The 18,176-nt window shown below is 35.6% G+C and overlaps 2 pseudogenes across 1 annotated transcript; both read right to left on the reverse strand.

The window, feature by feature from the left end:
- Positions 1-261: 261 nt before the first annotated feature.
- LOC143628735 (beta-glucosidase 4-like) lies at positions 262-9,173 on the reverse strand (annotated as a pseudogene). The gene is made up of 13 exons (XR_013152813.1): positions 9,005-9,173; positions 7,345-7,411; positions 7,183-7,241; positions 6,893-6,968; positions 6,713-6,787; positions 6,547-6,634; positions 5,940-6,165; positions 5,747-5,862; positions 5,462-5,673; positions 5,041-5,072; positions 4,568-4,670; positions 4,310-4,419; positions 262-560 (listed from the first exon to the last, which is right to left on the reverse strand). The product of XR_013152813.1 is annotated as a beta-glucosidase 4-like (transcript).
- Positions 9,174-11,469: 2,296 nt separating this feature from the next.
- Positions 11,470-18,176, reverse strand: LOC143628746 (beta-glucosidase 42-like; annotated as a pseudogene).

Raw genomic sequence — 18,176 nt, forward strand, 5'->3', positions numbered from 1 at the left:
CCCATATGAAGTGAAAGCAAGCCATAGAAAATTGACAATTTGGTCAGATTCAGTGGTTATTGAATATGCCTAGTTATCGCAATTAACCATCATCTTTCGATTACCAGCTCAGGACTGCCTTTAAATAATCGGATCATAATGATTAAAACTCGTACGAATCCAACTTACGCACTACGGGCATGTGGCCAATGCGAAAACAACTTGGGCATGTGGCCAATGCGAAAACAACTTTTAAACGTCTTTTAAGGTACAAACAGTACAATATCAGTCAATGAACTTTGAGACAGTGTATATAAATACCAAATTTTGGTTGTGTTTATATCCAAAAATTGGATCACAAATGATGTTTATATGTTTCTTTCAATTAGTTTTCTTTGCCATTTTTCCCATCTTCACCTTTCAAGAACTTCAAGAACCAATATGCAGACGATTTTGGATGACGAGTGAGACCGTTCTTGTAATCGACATAAATCAAACCAAACCGCTTTGTATAACCTTCAGCCCACTCAAAATTATCCACTAATGACCACGCAAAGTATCCCTTCACATTAGCTCCATCCCTTTAACAATAAAATTTTGTGAGTGTAAGAATGAGGTAATATATTGTGTATGCATGAATTGTATATGTGGCAATTTCGACCCGTTTACTACAAATGGGTCAACTTAGATTGCTTTATATATAACGAAACGAGTTAAGCTATAAGAGTATGTAGCATCCTCAACCCCTTTATTTATATAAGTGAATTCAAACTCTCTAATTGTATTATCACATTATTAATTATTAATATCATGTTCAAATAAACAAATTGTTGGGTTCGTAGGCCTTGTTGGCCCGGTTTATTATATGAAGTCAAAAGAGGAGACGGGTGTGGGCGGTCGGGCCCAAGCCCGGCCCGGTTTAGATTTCTTGCATAATAATTTACTAACCCTAGTTTAGTCTCTATATAAACAACATTATGTACTTGTAATATTTGTCACTCAATAAAGATATACCTAGTTGCCACCCGTGGACGTAGGTCAGTTTAGACCGAACCACGTTAAATCCTCGTGTTCGTTTACTGCTTTCGTGTGTGTGTTCGGTTTCGTGTGTGAGTTTAATCCTAACAAGTGGTATCAGAGCTTAGGTTCAGATCACGGGAAGAACACGTTGAACCAGCCGAGTCGCCGCCAAACCATCCAGCCGCCGCCACCCTACTGCGCTAGGGTTCCGCCGCCGCCTACGGTTTTCCGATCGCCGTTAGGGTTTCCGCCGTCGTTTCGCCGCTACTAAACCCAGCCCGCGCGATCTTCGTTTTTTTGTTGGTTCCGTTTGAAAGCTGTAAGCATCGTATTGTTCGATTCCAGGTTGTCTCTTTTGTTTCCGCTAGTGGCGTTTGAACAGAGAAGAAAAGAAGGGTTTGTATTATTATTTTTCTCTTGAGATTCATGCCAGACTAGGAAAAGACAAGGAAAAACAATATTATTTTGTTGACAAGGGAGTTCAATGGCCACCAACTTTATCCAGATTGTTTAATTTTTTGAGAGGGTCTAGCTTGTTTATTTTGTTGGGCCCGAGATCCATTTAAGCAAAGGTCGAGTCAAGAACGAGCGAATCAAGATCCTATTTTTGAAGAACAGTTGTTAAGTCAGAAGAAGCGTTAAAGAAACTTAGAACCAGTGCCAACCGCGTTTGTCAGGTTTATCGTTTCAGTTTAAAGTTTCGGTTTCTGATTTACAGTTCGTTATTCCGCTGCACGTATAAATAGGTTGATTTTTTTAACAGAGTTTAGTAGAACAGTTGTTAAGTTCAGGCTCGTGCCATTGCTGTATCTGTCTCTGTTTTTTATCCAGTTTTTCGTTTTAGTCATTGTTATGGCAGAAGACGGAAAGTTTTCGATACAGAAGTTTGACGGACAGAAGTTCGGTTGGTGGAAGATGCAGATTGAGGCACTACTTTGTCAGAAAGACTTGGATGTAGTGTTTGAGGATGAAAAACCAGAAAAGATGTCAGAAGCAGATTGGAAGAAGTTAGACAAGAAAGCTAGGGCTTGTATTACATTGTCGTTGTCGGAAGATGTGGCGTTTAACGTCATGAAAGAAACCACAGCCCGTGGTATGATGGACGCACTATCCAACATGTATGAGAAGCCTTCGGCAGCGAATAAGGTCTATCTTATCAGAGAGCTAGTGACAACTCGAATGAAAGAGGGTGGGTCAGTTACAACTCATATCAATAATCTTAATTCGATCTTGTCCCGCTTAGTGTCAGTTGACATTAAGTTTGATGATGAAGTTAGGCCTCTTGTTATTATCCTCTTTGCCCGACAGTTGGTCGCAAACAGTGACTGCAGTTTGTAGTTCGTCTACAAATATTACTTTCGATGGGATTCGAGATCTGATTCTGGGAGAAGATTCAAGACGCAGAAGTTCAGGTGAATCATCAGGCAATATGCTAGTCACAGAAGGTAGAGGCAGGAGAAAACAGCGAGGCAGTGGGAGCAGGAAGAGGAGTCAGTCTAAGACTCGTAAGGATATTGAATGTTGGGGTTGTAAAGAGAAAGGACACTTCAGGAATCAGTGTCCGAATGGTAAGAAAGAGGTGAACGTTACAGAAGACGACACAGATGACGGGGTCAGTAGTGATGAGGCTTTGGTTTGTAGTGTTGAGAGTAGCGTTGATGCTTGGGTGATGGATTCTGGTGCATCGTTTCATGCCACTCACTGTAGTGAAACGATGAAGAATCTTAAATTTGGGGATTTTGGAAAGGTTCGACTAGCGAATGATGATATTTTAGAGGTTACGGGTATGGGAGACGTTGATTTGATAACTTCAGCCGGTACTTCTTGGACTTTGAAAGACGTGAGGGTTATTCCAAGTTTGAAGAAACGTTTGATTTCAGTTGGGCAGTTGGATGACCAGGGGCACGATGTTAAGTTCGGGAATGGGCAGTGGAAAGTAGTCAAAGGGAATCTCGTTGTTGCTCGTGGCAAGAAAATGGGTTCGTTGTATATGGTCGATATGTCATCGAAAGGAGTGGATCCAGTTTTGGTGAAAGACAAAATCCGGTTCACAGAATCTCGTGGGCAGAAGAAGGTTCGTTTTGCAAGTAACAAACCCAGAGCCAAAGTGAAGATTCAGGATGAACGAGCTAGGAAGGTTAAATCAGTTGGGGGACATCGTGACAGTGGGAGCACAGATCGTGTTTCAGTTACAGTTCCAGGTCGACAATGGATTAAGAAAACCAGTATTCCAGCTGTAAAAGTCTCTCCAATGAATTACTTGCTGAATATGGAGAGTGTTTGTTCTCAGGTTATCTCAGGATCCGGTAGTTCGTTACAGTGGGAGCCGGTAGGGACAGAGAACGGGTCAGGGGCAGTTTCAACCATGACTGACGTGTTGGAGCTCCGGGGAGCTTCAACGGGCCTTCAGGTTAATTGATGAGAAGGCGGTGGCAACTAGAAGAAGTTTAATGTTCAGATTACAGAAGTACAATCAGGAGTGCAGACAAGAGTACTCAAGGCCTCCGAGTGGGAGATTGTTGGGTTCGTAGGCCTTGTTGGCCCGGTTTATTATATGAAGTCAAAAGAGGAGACGGGTGTGGGCGGTCGGGCCCAAGCCCGGCCCGGTTTAGATTTCTTGCATAATAATTTACTAACCCTAGTTTAGTCTCTATATAAACAACATTATGTACTTGTAATATTTGTCACTCAATAAAGATATACCTAGTTGCCACCCGTGGACGTAGGTCAGTTTAGACCGAACCACGTTAAATCCTCGTGTTCGTTTACTGCTTTCGTGTGTGTGTTCGGTTTCGTGTGTGAGTTTAATCCTAACACAAACCAACAAAATTACCCAACACAACCCATTTTGACGAGTACTGTCGAATATGTTTTTAATAACTAATACAAACATAATAGTCAAAAGATTTTAAGAAAGTAATTATAACCCCATAATAGTTCGATTAAGACTTTTTAAAACCAATATCTTTTAACCATTCAACCCGTTTAGGGGTGAGTATAAACCGGGTAAGACCCGAAGACCCGCGAGACGCAAACCGACTAGACCCGGTTATATTACAATAGGGTCGGTTCCCACGTCCTGAGAATACCATTAAGCCGGTCCAGGTCGGGTATTGTGGGTACGAGTGTATGACCCGTTTGCTCACCCCTAAACCCGTATCCCTTATAGTTACATCTTTAAAACTAACTCTACTAGACGGACCGTGAAAAAGTTATCATAATCCCAATCAACTTATTGTCATGTATATAGTCTAAAGTGCCCTCTAACGAAATTTCATCATTAATAGAGCATAAAAACAGCGGAACTCACTTGATAGCCTGAGAAACAGATGCAAGATATCCCTTAAAGTAAGTAACTCTCAGTTTGTCATCCAACATTTTCATGTAAGGGAGATTCCTCGTTGTCTTCATCGTCCATACCTATAGATGGGTGAAAATATTCAACACATATATGTTTGTATGTATGTGTGTGTCCAAACATTTGTTCGATTTGAAGCCTCGGAAGTGGACTAGAATGCATATGTAGACAAGAAACTTGTACATTAATTTAGAATTAGTAAAGACATACCGTTTTCAGTAATGTATATTGGCGGATTGTTGTATTTCTTAGTTACGTAATTAAGAACTTTCCGGAGACCCCATGGAACAACATACAGCCATGAAGATGCCGCCTGCCATGAGATATAAAGTCAGAACAAAGTAGCAACCATTGTATGCTCTAGATTAGTGGGTTGATTAACAGGTCAAAACAGTTTTATAAATATGAAAGACGTTAATTCAAGATGTGAAAACAAGATTGCTATAATAAGAATCAAAGTAAATGAATAAAAATATTTGGGAGTTTTATGTATTAAACATATACTCTGGGTGACTTCCAACCGATTGACTAACTTCCCACTTAGCTAACTTTTTAGTTTCGCCTGTGTGAGATAAAGCACAGCCTAAAACGACCCATTCACAAGTATATGGGTCAAATTTCAAACTTTTAGCATGCACACACAAATATACGTATTATATATGATTGGAGATATAGTAAATTACCTTTTTACCAATCACTCCATTTTCCCATTCAGCTGAGAAACAAAAATCAAGAAACATGGTAAGACTTCAATGTTTATATAGTTACATATACATACATATATACATCTAATATATATATATATATATAATCTTCACAGGGAAGGTTTTCACATACTTTCATATTGAATTTTTTTAAGAACCAACTATTACATCAACCTGTATTTATTATTTGTTAAACTTGTGAAAAACCTCCGGAATGCAAAAGCGGATAAAAAGAAAAAGAGAGAGAAGGTGAAAAACAAATTGTGAAGACTTGTTTTCACTAATTGGGATTAATCCAGCCCAAATATATACTTATACCACACACATATACGTATACCCCCCCCCCCTCCTTTTTTTCCAACACACACACACAGATTATTTGCCAATGGAAGTAGTATACCTATTCTTGTTGCCTCTTGTACTCTATAATAATCAATATCTTCATTGTTTGTCAAATGTGACACAAATCTTGATGTATAATGATTCAAGCAAACAAAATCCAACGAATTTCTTAGTAATTCTTTATCTTTCTGTGAAAATACTGGAAGCTTGTCTCCAAGTCTCTCCCGCATAGATTTAGGATAGTCTCCAAAAAATATTGGATCCAAGTACCTAAATAATGAACTCAGATTATAAAAAGCGTAACACAAATAAGTATTCAGAAGTCAATTATAAGTCAACCTACCATCCGAGCTGAAAGTCAATACGCCTTGCTGCAGCAACTATATCTTCTTCTTTATCTGTTAAGGCCTCAGACCATTCACAATCAACAACCAATCCTATTTCTCCACCTTGCAGATCCTATGTTGAATTTAACATGTATTTGTATTACTAACTGCTTTTATAACTAGGAGATATTAAGAACACTTAACATTCACCTTAAATTTTGTTCTGTATATTGAAACTGCTTCTGCATGGGCCAAAAGCTGGTGGTGGGCAGCCAAATATGGTTCAGCTGACTGACGGTCACATCTTCCAGGTGCAAATACACCAGTAAAATATCCATTTACTGCTGTTTGAAGAGGCTCATTAATTGTAATCCACTTCTTCACTCTGTCACCAAAACTTGCAAAGCAAGTTTCTGCATAGATCGCGAAATACTTTCTGCATGTTTGGCACAGGCATTAAGTTAAATTATAATCATAATAAGAATAATAATAACAAATTATATAATAATAAGATTCCTGTAAAAGTACTAAATAACTAATGTACTAAACATGATCACAAAAACTATATTACTTAAGTCCATTTTTTTGTAATTTGTAACTACCTAATGTATTAGATGTGTTTACAAAACCAATTTTAATCAAGTAATAAAAATATAAAATAACTGCTTTTAAATAAAACAATTTGGGACATTGTCAGCATTTGAGTACACTTTAGGCAACTTTTGACCCGTTTAACCCGTCCTATCCATTATCATTAAAACATAAACTGAGATGACATGTTTCATAATCAAGGAAAGAACAGAAGAGGGAAACTTACACTACTGAGTCACTTAACCACCCTCCAAATGACTCATCAAGATGCAATGGAATATCCCAATGGTATAATGTTACACACGGCTCAATTCCTGCATATCATTGCAATTTACTTGTAACAAATTAACCCTCATATAAGAAAAATAGCAACAAACTTTATTAGTTCATACCCTTTTCAAGAAGGTAGTTTATAAGATTATTGTAATACATGATCCCTTCCTTGTTGACTTCGGTTCCCAGTCCATCTGTAAAGAAAGATATAGTATTTAGTGGATCCACTTTCATCAGTTGTAATTAAAAGTGAAATGTGCCTCTTTTATTTAAATACTGGGAGTTAAAGCAAGCATTACCTGGATAAATACGTGACCAGGATATAGAAAATCGGTAAGCACTAAAGCCCAATTTGGCAAGAAGATCAACATCTTCCTGTATTTCAAAACATTAATGTGGATAAGCTGACAGGCACAAAAGAAAAGAAATCATATTTAATCATATCTTGCCACATGGTGTACCAAATTTTCCTCAAATTAAAATAAATATGCATTTGGATTTTAGGCATGAAAATTCTCGGTCAATTGGTTAAGCATGGTAACTAAATGAATGCAAATCCATAAATGCCAATGTTGTACAAAGACAAAACCTTATAACGGTGGTACTGATCCACTGCTATATCTCCACTTTTCCCATCTTTTGTCTTGCCTGGTAGACCAAGTTAGAATAAAAAAAAAGCAAAATAAACATCCTTAGAAGTTGATGGCATGATCTATCAAAGAATATAAATCTAACAAGTTAAACAATAAACCTTCTGTATGTGTGAAAGCATCCCATATACAAGGACCCCTGCCACCCTCACTGGCAGCTCCTTCAACCTGCAATATAGCAACAAACAAAAGAACACACTAAGAAACTGTATGTGTGTGTTGTGTGTAGGGCATAACAGCATCATATCCAAACTTTTAAACGATGAAAGGTACATAAAAGCTGAAAACTATTAATATTACAACAGTGTATATGCTAAGTAATAACATAATAGTTCATAAGACATAAATCGTTGATGTAAAGTTTCTCGTGAATGATAATTAGCAAAGCTAATAAGTTAAAAACAAGCCATACCTCATCTAACTAAGTGATAGAGAATGTGATATCAAAACCATGTATCACAATAACAGAGGCAACCTCCTGCAAATGGTTGCTGTGATCTGGATCTTTAACAATTAAGTATCTAGCAGCTTTAACTAACAAAGCGTTTCAATATTTTGACTTAACATTAGGTCAAAATCAAATGGATCTGGCTTTAAAAAGCATTTATCAGTTCATCTGGTGGTGCAAACGAGCCGGGCCGCTCACGAGCTACTCGAGACCGGATCGATGAAAAGCTCGAAACGAGCCGAGCTTTATCAAGCCTGAGACTCAAGTAAACTCGTTTAGTTATCGAACCCAAGCTCAAGCCTTATATGGGATTATCGTTTAGGCTCGCCGAGCCTTGACGAGCCTAGTGTATTTTTAAGTTTCAACTCTTTTGGACTTCTATGTATTAACTTCACATTGCAGTGCTAACAAGTTGAGCTCTGGCTCATTTAAAGTACCGCACAAGAGCTAGAGCTTAGGCTAGGTTTTTTCTCAAAATATCAAAAATAATTAAAAAAAATTATATAAATTATTTAATAAATAATAAACAAGCCGAGCTCGAGCTTGAAAAAAGACTCACGAACCGAGCTCGAGTTTGAAAATCGACTCATGAGCTGAACTCGAGCTTGAAAATCGACTCACAGACCGAGCTCGAGCTTGAAAATCAACTCATGAGCTGAACTCGAGCTTGAAAATCGACTCACTAACCGAGCTTGAGCTTGAAAATCAACTCATGAGCTGAACTCGAGCTTGAAAAATGATTCGCGGGCCGAGCTTGAGCTTGAAATGAAAAACGACTAACGAGCCAAGCTCAAGCTTGAAAGACGACTCACGAGCCGAGCTCGAGCTTGAAAAACGACTAAAGGGCCGAGCTCGAGCTTTCGTAAGTCAAAACGAGCTGAGCTTCAACTCGGCATCAACCACTTATTAGGTTATGATTTGAACTAAACATCAGCGCAACAGTTCAAACCAGAGTCTATCAATAAACAATTTCAAATCAAACGGTACAGCATTACGGCATTCGTAAATTGACGAAAACCTAAATCCGAAGCGGCGATTCAAATGTCAACCGTTTGATTACATAAATCGAAGAACTATACGAACTTATCAAATAAACAAAACCTAAATTCAGATCTTATCCATCTCCGATTTCAAAACTAACAGTACCGCATTTCAGTATTCATCGATTTAGGCATAAATTCGAAATCTGAAATCGAGATCATTCAGCGATCAATCAATCGATCGTTCAATATAACAAATCGAATATTCAAATGAAGTATGAAATGAACGTGTACATGAATGAATCGAGATATAACAATAATAATAATAACAACCTGATAAGCAGAAGTAGCAACGCCGAAGAGGAAATCTGGCGGGAAATCAGCACGAGAGACGAGTTGTTGATTATTATTAGTTGATGAAATGATGGAGTTCCATTCTTCTTCCATTAACCGTTTTCTCTCGTCCTCCATTGTATTGTTATTATGAGTTGTTATTGCTTCCACTGTGAGACCAAAAGCAAGTGAGTTTATTTATGAGGTTTGACTTGTATAGTACTAGCAAGCAACGCACTAGCAAAGAATATATTCTTTCTATTTTTTATTATTAGAAAGGGACTTTGTGTTATAGGCGTTTAGCAATTAGCATACACACAGATCTACGTTTCTTTTAAAGTTTGTGGTTTGGCTTGCATATTCATTGTGCCGTTATTAGAGAAGAACTCTCTAACGTAACAAACAATGGGACTAAAACTTTGGTGAATTCGGGATTTGAATTGACAACATCGTAAGGTATAGCTCAAATCCTTCATGAGGATCGAACTTGGGTCTCCACTCGTCACTGGAGAACCCAAATCTCCTACCACTAGGCCGCAGTTGAGGATTATTATTATTATTATAAGAATATAAAGTTGTAAAAATAATATATTCGTAAATAATCCTTTATCATTTTCAAAAGTTTAATACGAACTAGGTAACGAAACCGGCACGTTGTAGTGGCAGAGTGACGCAGATTTGGTTGCAACTGGTTACATTTGTTACGCTATCTTGCGGCGGTAAAGCAACGCGAATTGGATTGGTGTTAGTTAACTTTGTTACGGAACCGACACTAAATTCTAAAAATAAACTAGTATGACAAAACTCGAGTGTTGCAGGACGAAGCAACGCGAACTTGGTCGGTTTGTTTAAGTTTGTTACGGTACCGTCACTAAACCCTAAAAATAAATTAGTATAACCAAGCCCGTGGATTGCAGCAAGAAGCTAACTCAATTGGTATTTAGCAATTTCATTACAACGTCTTGCACTCTTACGGCGACGAAGCGATGCAAATTCGGTCAGTATCGGTTAAGTTTGTTTCAAAGTCTATAATAAATCGTAAATTAAATCTAAACATAAAATAATTTTTTTGGTGTGACATAACGAGAGATAGTCACGTGGCCCAATAGAATTATTAAGGTTTTAATAATATGTATAATTTATACCTTAACAAATTTTAAAAGATTATCCTAAACCATCAAGGTTCGTTGTTGACACTTACTCCTCACCAAACCATATATATACAAGTGTGGTTAGCCATTCAAAAAAAATATACAAGTGTGTGGTAAACTATAATATTGCTTATTTATTAAAAAAAACTTTAAATCATACAATATGATCATTAATCCACATAAATCCGACTAAAATACATTATTGTTTTGTGCAAAAGTCTATAAAATTTGACTGGAAAGTTAAAATGTGTTTAATAACAAATCAATGTAGCTACGTCAAACTCGCCATCTTAATTAAGAAAATTATAGAGTTTAAATATGTAGTGAATTGGGTTATTTTTTTATAATACATAAAAACGAGTATAGAATACTAGATAATGTTGGGAATTACCGAGTCAACTTATGGCTATGCGTGGAGCGACTTGGGATACAAGAAACCGGTTAACTTGGCGTGCAAGTAATCGGGTTATCTATGGATAGTTATTTTATGGAATAATCTATTTTAGGTTTAGATGGAAATAATTATTGTGTTGATTTTATTCTGTCCTAAATATATTCTAACGCGTTTAGGTTAGTCTATATATACCGTGTTTAGGGTATGGGATAGTGTATCAAGTTTTTGAGTCAGATTTCTTGATCATTAATTATATTGGGTGTTAGTCATATTGTTTGTTTTCTTCGTTCTTGTTCATTACGCATCTTTGATTATCATAGATAACACTAGAAAAATTCTCCAAAAGCATTTAACCCAAGTATACAACACTTAGGTCCGCCATTTGTCAGCTCTTAATTTGTCTTGTAGATACAAACACGATTTTGTTATTAACTAAAATGATGTCATTTAATTAAATAAATAAAAAACTCAAATTACTATACGAAACAAGCTCATAGTTTAAGTTGCGTAGCTAGTGTGATCCAATCACGTCATAAATTTTTTGTATAAGTGTCACTCTTTGAATGAGTGATGAATCATACCAGTCTTCGTATATTCCACATAAAAGACAAGTATCATAGACTAGATAACACTATAAAATCATATATATTATCACATGTACAAACAAAGTACGAAGTAATAAATAACAAAAAAAAGTTCCAACTCTCATATCCGCCTCGTCAGCCACTTACCAGCTCACAATTTGCGTGCCACTACAAATGTGAACTCTTATTTAATAAGGTATATAAACAACATATTTTGTCGTTTCGCTACAACGTAGTACAAAGTTTAGTCGATAAACATTGAGACATCATACATAAATGCGATATTTGGTTGTGTATATATACAAAAACTTCACAAATGATGTTTATATGTTTTAGTTAGTCTTCTTTGCCATCATTCCCATCTTCGCCTTTAAAGAACTTCAAGAACCAATATGCAGACGATTTTGGATGGCGCGTAAGACCGTTCTTGTAATCCACGTAAATCAAACCAAACCGCTTTGTATAACCTTGTGGCCACTCGAAATTATCCAACAATGACCACACAAAGTATCCCCTCACATCCACTCCGTCTCTTCAACAACACGCATATTTTTGTATAATGTAAGAACTAAGTTTAACACATTATGCATATTTGAAATGTATATGTTGCAATTTTGTCCCATTTATCTACAAATGGATCAACGTAGGGTATATTATATCCAAGTAAAACACTTTTTTTATAAGTTTCTAATCATATTTATCATATAAACCACTTATATCATGTTCAAAATAATAAAACCGAACCCCAGTGGCAGATCTAAAAGAAAAGTTGAGGGATTGGGCGGGGTAAAAAAATTGTTAAATGGTAGTTGATGCATAAGAAAAAAATTGCAATATATTGTACTTCGCCAATAAAGTGTGGGCCACCACTCATCCTATGCTAGATCTGACCTTGCCGGAAACTTTAGTATATAACTCACTTGATAGCCAGAGAAACAGATGCAAGATATCCTTTATAGTAAGCAACTCTTAGTTTGTCATCCAGCATTTCATGTAGGGGAGATGCATCATTGTCTTCATCATCCATACCTATAGATAGGACAAATATATTCAACAAACATACACACAAATAAACAAATAAATATTATAACTTTTTCTAGCGTGAGGTTCAGTACAAAACACTAAATTATTCCGAAAACAATAAGTAAAAAACCTTAATCTTTTAATATTTTGATCAACGGTTCCCATTTCTTAAATTTTGTAGTTATTAAATATAAATGTGTATATTATATACATAAAAAACCATCAAACTAATTTGTTCATATGATATTTTAAATTATAACCGTTTACAGACATGCGCATACGTTATGTGTAGGTAACATAACTGACCTTTACACATGTGTATGTTCTATACTTCTATATATTAAACGAAAATTTTTCATCTTATTTGAATTGTAGAAACAATGAGTAAACATTACATTTCTTCTATATTTTTTATAAGATTGAAAAAAATGAATGACTCATTTTTATTTATAAATTAATTCAGAATTATTAGACATACCGTTTTCAGTAATGTATATTGGCAGATTATTGTATTTCTGAGCGATGTAATTAAGAATCTTTCGAAGACCCCATGGGACGACATACAGCCATGGTGATGCTGCCTGTCATGAGATATATAAAGTTAGAACAAACTAGCAACGGTGTCCCGTTGTATGCTCTAGAGGTGGTAGACGGGTGGGTAACGAATCAAAACACATTTGGGTTAAATACATTAATTAAGATTATGAAACAATACTTACTACAATAATAGTCAAAAAATTTGAATAAAATTTTTTGGGAGTTTTCTGCCTTAGAAACAGACTTTGATGACGTTCGAGTTTCGACCAATTTTACTCGCTTCCCTCTTAGCTAATATTTTTAGTTTGACCGATATAAGTCAATCTGCATTGACCCGTTCATAACTAATGGCTCGAAACTCCCACCTCTAGTATACACACAAATATACATATCATTTATGATTAGAGATATAACAGATTACCTTTTCGCCAATCACTCTGTTTTCCCATTCAGCTGAAAAACAAAAATGAAGGGCCACAGTAAACATTTAGGGCGTGTTCGTTTCACGGAATGGAATGGAATTGAAATTGGAATTTGCATAGAATTTGGAATTTGAAGGAACTGGATTTGGAATCTGAACATTCCAATAGGAATTGGAATTGGGGGGATATAAATCCAAATACATTCTTAATTTGTTCGTTTGACAAATGAATAAGGAATCAAGTAGTTTTTTTTAACAATGATAATGGCGAAAGCATTTTAGATTTTTTTTTTTACTTTTTGTATTTATTTATATTTTGCGTTATGATTTTTTTATTATTTTTGTTGAATTTTTTTATGGGTTTTCTATTAAGATAAAAAACCCCTCAAAAAATATTTAAAAATAATAATAAAAAAATCATAACTCAAAATATAAATTAAAAACAAAAATAGTAAAAAAACTAAAATGTTTTATTCGTTGCCCTCGTTAGAAAAAAAAAAAAAAAAAAAAACTTGAGATAAGATTCCAATGAATTTCCTTGAATTCCTCCACATTTTGAAAGGATTTGAAATCCCTCTATTTAAAGGAATTTGAAGGAATTGAATTCCAATTCCAATTCCAATTCCAATTCTTGAACTGAATACACTAAAATGGAATTAAGATTTCAATTCCAACGAAACGAACAAGCCATGTCATGGGATTTTAATTCCAATTCACGAATTCTGTGAAACGAACACATTAATGTTTATGCAGTTAGATATGTAACATATATACATACACACAAATGAACCGTCACAGTGTCACGAATAAATATTTTGCAATGGAATGGCATACCGATTCGTGTTGCTTCTTGTACTGTAAAATAATCATTCTCTTTTTCGTTTGTGCGGTGTGACACGAATCTTGTTGTATAGTGATTCAAGCCAACAAAATCCAATGAGTTTCTTAGTAATTCTTTATCTTTTTGGGAAAATATCGGTAACTTGTCTCCAAGCCTCTCCTGCATAGACTTGGGATATTCTCCAAAAAATATTGGATCCAAGTACCTAAATAATAAACTCACATTATTAAAAACTTAACACATATAAATATTTACTTATTTAGATATAATGTACTGTTTTTTTTAATTGAATATTGTTGTTTTATTTTATAATAAAATATAATGTTTACATCAAGACAGAAGGTAAACAGGCAACAAGTTGCGCCTTGCTGCTTGTTGAAATATAATGGACAGGTCAACCTACCATCCAAGCTGAAAGTCAACACGCCTGGCTGCAGCAGTTATATCTTCTTCTTTATCTGTTAACGCCTCAGCCCATTGGCAGTCAAGAACCAATCCTATTTCTCCACCTTGCAGATCCTATGTAGAATTTAATAAATATCTGTATTACTAACTAAGTTTATAACCAACAAATGTTAAAAAAAAATTTAAAATTAAAAATAATGTTTACCTTAAATTTTGTTCTATATATTTAAACTGCTTCTGCATGGGCCAAGAGTTGGTGATGGGCAGCCAAATATGGTTCAGCTGACTGACGGTCACATCTTCCAGGTGCATTGCCACCAGTAAAATATCCGTTTACTGCTGTCTGAAGCGGCTCATTGATCGTAAACCACTTCTTCACGCGATCACCAAAACTTGCAAAACATGTTTCTGCATAGATTGCGAAATACTTTCTGCATGTTTGTACATACATAAAATTAAAAAAACAAATAATAATAATAATAATGAAAATAAGACTTGTAAGTTGTAAAAGGACTCAAAAATTGTAAAGTAATATTTCAATTATAAGTCCAGATTAATAATGTTACTTAACTTTTTAAAATGTTTAACAAGGGCAATTTTGGCATAAGACTATGATGAAAACTTACACTATTGAGTCACTCAACCACCCTCCAAATGACTCATCAAGATGCAATGGAAGATCCCAATGGTATAGTGTTACACATGGTTCAATTCCTGCAATGATATAAATGTATAATTGCAGTTTACTTGGTAACAACTTAATCCTTAAAAAAATAAAAATAAAAGTTATATATGGTTTTAGTCACGTTTGACACGAATAATCCTTTTAGTCCATTAGTTTAAATTTAACATTTTTAATCGAAACGTTTCATTTTTATTACAACTAAAGTCCATCCCATTAACCTCATCCAAATTTTCTGTAAACTTTGGATAAAAGACCAAACTACCCTCAATAACTAAAAAACAAAATAAAAATAAAAAATAATAAGTTTTATACACTCCTTTTAGAGTTTCTTGGGTTCGCACGAGTTTGATGGGTTGGACTAAAATTGATACGTAAATGAAACTAATGGCTTAAAAAGGTCAAATTTAAACTTTTGGACTAAAATGGTTATTAGAGTCATATCACATAGACTAAAACCAGTGGCGTAGCCTGGAATTTTTTCCAATGGGTTCGGAAAGCTTCGTGGGACGAACGACCGATGTTGAAATTTCTACGGATGCGATCTCAAAATACAAGAATATATATCACTAAAAAAAATTGTACGGGTTTCCCCAAAAGCTGCCTACATCCGTGACTAAAACCGTATTTAACTCGAGAATAAAAGCAACAAGTTTTAGTAGTTCATACCCTTTTCAAGAAGGTAGTTTATAAGATTATTGTAATACATGATCCCTTCATTGTTGACTTGGGTTCCCAACCCATCTGTAAACAAAGATATAGTAAGATTATGTTAATCCTTAACCTTTTCGAGAAAGATTATTATGGTAACATCTGGTTAATATTACCTGGATAGATACGCGACCAGGATATAGAAAACCGGTAAGCGCTAAATTCCATTTTGGCAATAAGGTCAACATCTTCGTATTTCAAAAAGGTCATGCGTTTTGACCAAGAAAGTCAATCAGCCGTTAACAAAACAGTCAGACGGACGTTTTGACCAAAAAAGTCAAACGTTGAAAAGTATTGCTCAGACTGTCTGAACAATATCCAGACGGCCGTTATGACCATAGGGGGTCAAACTTTGAAAACTTTTGGTCAAAATGGCCGTTTGAAACAGCGTGGGATTAGATGTCAAAGGGTGTCACATCTTATTGAAGTAACTACATTGTTGAACAAAAACGAAACCTTGTAACGATGGTACTGATCTATCGCTATATCGCCATTTTTCCCGTCTTTTATCTTGCCTGGCAGACCAAGATCAAAAAAATAAATAAATAAATAAACTTACTTAGAATTTTATATCATGATCTGTCAAAGAATATAAAACTAACAAGTATAACAACAAACCTTCTATGCGTGTGAAAGCATCCCATATAGAAGGACCCCTTCCACCCTCATTGGCAGCTCCTTCAACCTGCAATATAGTACCAAACAAGAGAGCATACTAAAAAACCATATGCGTGCAGCTCCGAGATTCCGAGTGCCCAAGACGAGTATAAAAAAAGAGCCTTATATATATAAACCATATAGGTTTATTGGATTTTAATAATCCCTATTGCATGGTGTTGGCCGATAATAATCCATATTCATTTTATCGCCACTGGCGGTCCCAAATTTAATAAAGTTGGCTCCCAATGGTCCCCCGTTAAAAATGACTTAACGGCGTTATACTTTTTTCCGATTTTCAAACTAATGTTTTAGGGCTTTTGATCGGAAAGAGAATACGAACCAGTTGATGTAAACTTAGTTCGAAATGGTGCTCCAAAACGACGAAATAATGCTTCAATTTGAGTGTTCGAACTTTGAATTAATAAAAATCAAGCCGTTTGGATCACCGTTTCGAGCTAAATTTTACATCAATCGATTCGTATCCCCCTTCCGATCAACAGCCCCAAAAAATTAGTTTGACATTCAGAAAAACGTATAACATCGTTAAGTCCTTTTTAACGGGGGGCACTGTGTGCCAACTTTTTTAAATTTGGGACCGCCAGTGGCGATAAAATGAATAGGGATTATTATCGGCCTATACTGTTCAATGGGGATTATTAAAATCCAATAAACCAATATATATATAAACGAAAATATAAAAATCCTATGTGTCGCGATGTGGTCGCTCCCCCTTTTTTTGGAATCACCGGATTTGCTTGATTTTTAAATGGAGGCTTCTCATGCATTTGACCCGAATTCATGGTATGGGTCTTACCAAACCCAGACAGTCCTTAAACGGGTTATAACATCTCATTAAATTAAAAAAACTAATCTCACCAAATATTTGATATGAAAATCCTATAAAATAGGGATATACTAAAAATTAATATTTAAATTTTTTAAAAAGATATGATTTATAAAGTTAAACGAGCCTAGTGTACTTTTAACTTTTAACTCTTTCAAACTTCTATGCATCAATTTCACACTACATAGCCGAGCTTTAGCTCTTTTACTGCACACGACCTCAAGCCAAGCTTAGGCTCGTTTAAGGTTTTTTACAAAATATATAAAATGATTAAAAATATATATATAAATTAATAAATAAATAATAAACGAGCCAATGTCTGAAATCAAAGAATCATATGAAGAAGCAATGGCGAAGGTTGGTTAGGGCCCGTGCCCCCCCCCCCCCCCCTCTTTTACGCAGTAGTGTAATTTCCCCATTTTTGTATGAAATTTTTACGCAGTAGTGTAAATTTACCCGTTTTCGGCCGAAATTTTTGATACGTAGTGTAAATTTAGCCGTTTTCGGCCGAAATTTTATATAGGTAGTGTAAAATTTAGCCGTTTTCGGCCGAAAATTTTTTTATGTAGTCTAAAATCTAGCCGTTTTCGGCCGAATTTTTTATATTCGTAGTGTAAATTTAGCCGTGCTTGGCCGAAAATTTGAGCTCGGCCTCCTTCATTTGTGAAATTTTGTATACATTTTGAGTCCGGCCCCCCGGTGTCTTAGTCCAAGCTTCGCCACTGATATGAAGTACGAAAAAAACGTATACATGAATCCACACGAGTTTAGATAGAAAAACAACCTGATAAGCAGAAGTAGCAACGCCGAAGAGGAAATTTGGCGGGAAATCAGCACGAGACGGTTGATGATTAACTGAAACCATGGAGTTCCATTCTTCCTCCACCAATCTTTTTCTTTCATTCTCCATGATTTAGTT

This window comes from Bidens hawaiensis, unplaced genomic scaffold (genome assembly GCF_021521415.1).
Source record: "Bidens hawaiensis isolate Kalapana, Puna unplaced genomic scaffold, B.hawaiensis_p1.1 tig00000458_1, whole genome shotgun sequence".
Taxonomy (NCBI): domain Eukaryota; kingdom Viridiplantae; phylum Streptophyta; class Magnoliopsida; order Asterales; family Asteraceae; genus Bidens; species Bidens hawaiensis.